This window comes from Orycteropus afer, unplaced genomic scaffold (assembly GCF_000298275.1).
Source record: "Orycteropus afer afer isolate SDZICR_OR568_19922 unplaced genomic scaffold, OryAfe1.0 scaffold00105, whole genome shotgun sequence".
In the NCBI taxonomy this organism is placed as follows: Eukaryota; Metazoa; Chordata; class Mammalia; order Tubulidentata; family Orycteropodidae; genus Orycteropus; species Orycteropus afer.
Genome location: NW_006921692.1, coordinates 8,151,726 through 8,158,865, shown reverse-complemented (window position 1 = coordinate 8,158,865; position 7,140 = coordinate 8,151,726).

The window sequence follows — 7,140 nt, the reverse complement described above, 5'->3', positions numbered from 1 at the left end:
ATGGAGAGAAGATTGAGGTTGTCAAAGAATTCACGTTGCTTGGTTCTACAATCGATGCCAATGGAAGCAGCAGTCAGGACATTAGATGACGTGTAGCACTGGGAAGGTCAGCTGCCAAGGAACTCTATCGAGTGCTGAGAAGCAAGAATGTCTCCTTGAGGACTAAGGTGCACCTGACACAAGCCATGATATTTCCAATTGCCTCGTATGCATGTGAGAGCTGGACAATGAATAAGGAAGACTGAAGAAGGGTTGATGCTTTTGAGTTGTGGGGCTGGCGAAGAATGCTGAAAGTACCATGGACTGCTAAAAGTACTAACAGATCTGGCCTGGAGGAAGTGCACCTGAAATGCTCCTTGGAAGTAAGAATGGCCAGAGTTCGTCTCACATATTTTGGTCATGTTGTCAGAAGGGACCATTCCCTGGAGAAGGATGTCTTGCTTGGTAGGGTGGAGGGTTGACAAAAGAGGGGGAGGCATTCAATGAGATGGATTGACATGGTGGCTGCAATGATGGGTTCAAGTATAGCAGGGATCATGGAGCTGGGTGGGATCGGGCAGTGTTTCGTTCTGCTGTGCATGGGGTTGCTATGAGTCAGAAATGACTCAATGGTACCTAACAACAACAACAACAACAGCAACCTTATTATTTGTTTTCTAATTATTCTGTTTTTTCTTGATTCATCTTACCCTATTTTTCTGTCTCTTTTGGGCAGATAATTTTGGACTTTTTTTTCTCTCCCTCTCTCTTAGTACTTTAACACATCATTCTCTTTTCTTCTAGCTTTCATGGTTTCCAGTGAAAAGGCTATGTTACAAAACTCTCTCAGAGAGGATTCACAAAAGTTTTCTTAGGCAGCTCTGGCAAGGTGAATTTCCAGACATGATCATCTCATATTTCGCATTGTTTCCCAGGACACAAATAACTTTCCCATTGTGGTAATTAAGGTTGTGTGTGTCAACTTGGCTGGGCTTGTTTGAGTGGCTGGGCAGCTGGTGGTAGTTATTCCCCATGATGATTCTGGCAGTCAGCTCCATGGTGGGATCTACCATGAGCAGCTGAATAGCTGCTTTAGGGATGTGGTCTGCTTCCTGTATATAAGAAGCAGCTTTGGGAATGGTCTCTAACTTATGTCATGCTTGAAACCTGCATGTAGCTGAGTTGTTGTTCAGCAGTCTGCCATGCTCTGCTGTTCTTGGGACTTTAAATGGACTTGAATCAATGGCCTGCCGTGTAGTTTGGTAACATTGGGACTATGCCTTTTCACTTGTCGACCTTGAGTTTGTCAGCCTCAGCAGCCAACAACTCTCTGAGTGAAGAAAAGCCTCTAGCTTCAGTGGGCTGGGAATAGGAAACAGAACTGAAGTCTAAGGTTGAGGGGCTTTTACCCAACCCCAAGAGCCTGGGACTTTGAACTCAGACTTAAAGCCTCCATACCGTAAGAGAATAAACTCCTGTTTGTTAAAGCCACCCATTGTGATATGTTCCTGTCAGAGTGGCACTAGGTAACTAAAATACCCATTCTGTGAAATTCCACAGAACATGTGCATTTATCTTTCCTATACACTGTAAAGAGCCCTGTTCATGCAGTGTCTAAATCAGTAGGCTGCTAACCTACCTACGTAAGGTAAACCAGTGATTTGAACCCACAAGCTACTCCACAGGAGAAAGATATAGCAGTCTGCTTCCATAAGATTACAGCTTTGCCTTATGAGGCAGTTCTACTTTGTCCTATAGAGTTATGGTGAGCTGGAATTAACAGTGTATTTTGGGGTTATCACACTGTGACCTCTGTGAGGAAGGGCTCTAAGCCTTATTTATCTCTGTAAAGAATATATTTTCAGTAAATGTTATTAAATCAATACATTTCTTTATACTTACTATGCTACATAAGATATTTAGTTAGGACTCTTTAGTCTACCTGCCTTAAATGCCTATAATAGTGTAGCTTAGGTACTTAGTCCCTGAGGTCAAGCTGTAATCTTAACAGATATTATTTCTGAGTACTTTGTATGAGCAGGCATTGTGAGAATCCTATGAGATACACGTTATTACCTATATATTACTTATAAGAAAACTGAGGCTCAAGTCTTTTGTAAATGTCTAAAGGTCACACAGCTAAGATGTGTGAGAACCAGGATTCAGATCCAGATTACATGAGCAAACTTCATGATCTGAACATCATTACAAATACCATTTCTTCTTCAAGACAGATCCTTGGGAACAGTTATTACATTATTACATCACTGTGTATCTTGTATGTATTGTATAACGTATATGCTTAAATGTAAATATGCCTTTCTTTTTGAATTCTTTTATCAAGATCAGACTGTCATATTCATTTATGATCAGAAGCCAGAAAATTTCTTCAAATACATTATTCAGAATACCATATATCCTGGGATTTTATTTATAGTGCAAGTGACAAAAACTCAACTCAACTAACTTAAACAAGTATAAGGAATTAATTGTGTTACGTAACCATTCTACAGCAAATGCAAGAATGGCATTGGACTCAGAGATGACAGGATTCATGAACTTAATCCAGTAAGGTTTCTTTCTCTCTCTGACTCTTGTCTCTGATTCTCTCTGTATATCATATATATATATATATTTTGCAGATGTGTTTTTTCCACTAAAATTCTTCTATCCTATAATTCAATTAAAATTTCAAGTTAGAATTCCCCTTAAAAATCTTCTGGTTCAGCAGGCATCACCCACTTGGTGGTGGAACAATCACTGAAGGGATGTGGATAAAACAATAAATTTAGCTTGTATGAGTCAGGAGACCACCCAACTTTTGTATAAAGAGTGTATACTAGTAGCATTCCCTACTAGAAATACATAAATAGACTGGAGAAGGAGAAATTCCATGAAAAAAAAAAAAAAAAAAAGAGTAATGGTGGGGGCAAGGTGCTAGTTTAACTGAAACATATGGAATATACTATATTCTATAAATATTTCTAGACAGTAGGGCTTTGGTGGCTTCCTTTTTAGAAAAGGAAAGTCTAGAGGCAAGAAAGTGGAGAAGTGAATGGTTATCCACTTTCCTTTTGACTTAGAGGTCTACCTTCATCAGATTTACAAGATTTGGAACTAGAAATGTTTTCAATTCTTTAGACGAATTTCACTATTCCCAAAGAGCTGTAGGATTTGTCTCAATTTGTCAGTATAGGATACTCCAGTTTCAGCTTAAACACTTCTTCCATAACACCAATCATATTTTAGATAAACCACATAAACCATTATGTCACTCATAAGCTATCCCTTTCTAAAAATAATTCTCAATTTGATTATAAAGAACTTGCATTTTAAAAATGCCACTGATGCTACAAGAGGATTTAGTTCTTCACAGAAAGTCGTAGTGCCCAAAGGATGGCAAGCTGCAGGTCAAAGAATATATGACTTTGAAGACTGAACTCACAATTTTAAATTCCTCTTTCATTCATGTTAGATTATACCATAATAAAAGAAAAGAGAGAGACTGCATATGTTGTCAAACTTAATGACAAAAGTTACATAGAATTGGCTAATTAAATAATAAGTAGATCCTGACTTATATGGAGGTGAATGTCAGAACTCATCAGTGTGAGTCTTATTTGACAGGGGTGATAAATCTCTTTCTCTAGGGTTGATATTTTTCAATACCCTGGTGCATCCTAGGGCATTTCAAAGTAATACACTGAGAAAGCTGTATTAGCAGCAGTCTGATTCACAGATACCTTTAGGGTGGCCAGAGTAATTAGCACAAATCTGGGATCTTTAAGGAGCTTAAGCTGGATTCATGAAAACTGAAAGGAGGTAGAAGATAACAGTGTTTGATTATATACATAATAATGCTTAATATAGGAAGAGAAAATACTCAGGTAAGAGAATAAAACTGTTACATTGAGAGAGTTTCTAAGAGTGCAGAAAATGGAGACAATATTTTTTTAAGGCTTATAATTCATGGTCAAAATTTTAAGGACATGACTGTCAACTAGTTAATGTAAATGCTTTGTAATAAATGACAGATTTTGAATTTAAATGATGCAAGATAATGGATATACAGAAATATTTTATATTCATGGAGTTTTTCTGATTTTTTCTTTGGTTATTCTTTTCCTCCCTCTGTAACATTTTCCTTCTGCCATCACCTCCATGTTTCTCCAGAATCTATTGACTGAATCCATTGGAAGAAGTGAATGACCACCTATGAACCCGTGGAAAACATTATGATTTCATTTATTCTTAATGCAAAGATAAAGAAATTTAAGATGAGAAGAAGCTGTGCAGTACTATTAGTATGGAGTCCCCTCTAATGATGTAATCTCAGCCTTTGTACAGTTACAGGGATAATCAAGTAAATGCTAGGTTAAAGATTCTGAGGAAATTTACTTACCTTGAAATGTGCATTGAAATCATGAGAAATATTATGTAGTGTCTCAAGCTCAACTATCAGGAATAGATTTTCATAAAACTCTGTATAGACTCAGGTGGCACAATGGTTAATTGGTCGGTTACTAACCAAAATGTTGGTAGTTTTAGCTCATCCATCTGCTCTGCAAGAGATAGATGGTCTGCTCCAGTAAAGATTACAGCTTAGGAACTATGGGGCAGTTCTATGCTGTAACATGGGGTCACTATGAGTCAACATCAACTCGAGAGCATCTGACAACAACAGTTTCCCCATTTAAAAAGTTTTCACTTTGCCACTCAGTTTTGTCTTGTAATAATTGAAACAAGCAGTCTGAAAATGAGAACCTCATTTGCAATTTGAAGGAATGTCTTTATGCAAGCCCCATCCTCTAAGAGTGCTAGCTAATCCATACTTGAAATCTGGAGAACTCTTAATATCTGGAATCTAGGGCAACAACTCAAGACATACATTATTTCCCTTACATTTAGCACCAATAAATAAGTTGAACACCAAGAATATATGGGTCCTCCATAGTTTATTTGTTGAATTATGAAAAAATGTAGGTTGATACTCAGAATGTAGGGTGTCTAGAGAGCAGTACTGATTGTCATTCACCACTCATCTATCAGTTTTTCATACTGTGGTGGCTTGCATGTTGCTGTGAGGCTGGAGGCTATGCCACCAGTAGTTCAATACCGGCAGAGTCACCAATGATAGGTAGGTTTCAGCAGAGCTTCCAGACTAAGACAGACTGGAATGAAGGATGGGGCCATCTATTTCTGAGAAAATCGGCCAATGAAAACCTTGTAAATAGTAGTGAAACACTGTGTGATATATTATTGGAAAACTTTAAAAAAAGCTGTGAAACATTTTGTCTGATATAGTGTGGGAAGATGAGCCCTACAGTTTGGAACTTAAAATATGATGGGAGAAGATATACTTCATCAAAGTAGAGTCCACCTTAATGACGTGGATGGAAAAAAGCTTTTGAGACCTTCATTTTCTGATGGAGCAATAATTCAAAATGGGAGGAATTAGCTGCAAACATCCATTGATATTTGGAACGTCGAATGTATGAAATGTGAATCTAGGCATATTGGAAGTTTTCAGAAATGAAATGGAATGCATAAAGATCAATATCCTAGACATTAGTGAGCTGAACTGGCCTGGCATTGGCCATATTGAATCAGATAATAATATGGTCTACTGTGCCAGGAATTGAATTGAAGAGGAATGGTGTCATATTCATTGTCAAAAAGAACATTTCAAGATCTATTCTGAGATACAATACTATCAGTGATAGGATAATATCCATACACCTACAAGGAAGATGAGTTAATACTACTATTATTCAAAGTTATGCACTAACCACTAAAGCCAAAGATGAAGAAATTGAAGATTTTTACCAACTTCTGCAGTCTGAAATTAACCAAACATGTAATCAAGATGCACTGATAATTACTGGTAATTGCAATGAGAATGCCAGAAAAAGGAAGAATCATTGGTATTTGGAAGATATGGCCTTGGTGATAGAAATGATGCTGGAGATCACAATATAGAATTTTGCAGGACCAATTACTATTTGGCAGATACCTTTTTTTGAAAATATAAATGGTGGCTATATATGTGGACATTGCCAGATAGAATACACAGGAATCAGATAGACTACATCTTGGAAATAGATGATGGAGAAGCTCAATATCTTCAGTCAGAACAAGGCCAGGAGCTAACTGGAACAGATCATCAATTGCTCATATTCAAATTCAAGTTAAAGCTGAAGGAAATTCAAACAAGTCCACAAAAGCCAAAATACAACCTGACTATATCCCACCTGAATTTAGAGATCATCTGAAGAAAAGATTTGATGCATTGAACACCAATGACCAAAGACCAGATGAGTTGTGGGATGACATGAAGAACATCATACATGAAGAAAGCAAAAGGTCATTAAAAATACAGGAAAGGAAGAAAAGACCAAAATGGATGTCAGAGGAGACTCTGAATCTTGCTCTTGAATGTAGAGGAGCTAAAGTAAATGAAATAAATGATGGAATAAATGAGCTGAACAGAAGATTTCAAAAGGTGGCTCCAGAAGACAAAGTAGAAAGTATTATAATGAAATGTGCAAAGACCTGGAGTTAGAAAACCAAAAAGGAAGAACATCCTTCAAATTTGTCAAGCTGAAAGAACTGAAGAAATAATTCAAGCCTCAAGTTGCAATACTGAAGGACTCTCTGGGCAAAATATTGAAATATGCAGAAAGTGTCAGAAGATGTAAGGGATACACAGAGTCACTGTGCAAAAAAGAATTAGTTGATGTTTAACTATTTCAGGAGGTAACATATGAACAAGACCAGTGGTACTGATGGGAGAAGGTAGGGCTGTACTGAAAAATTGGCAAAAGAACAAGACTCCAGAAATTGACAAAATGACATTGAGATGTTTCAACAAATGGCTGAAGTACTGCAGGTGCTCACTCATTTATGCCAAGAAATTTAGAAGACGGCTACCTGGCTGGACAACTAGAAGAGATTGATATTTGTGCCCATTCCAAAGAAAGGGGATCCAGTAGAATGTCAAAATTATAGAACAATATCATTAATATCATATGCAAATAATTTTTTTCTGATGGATACAGCAGTATATTGACAGGCAACATCTAGAAATTTAAGCTGAATTCAGAAGAGGACATGGAACAAGGGATATCATTGCTAATAACAGATAGATCTTGGCTGAAAGCA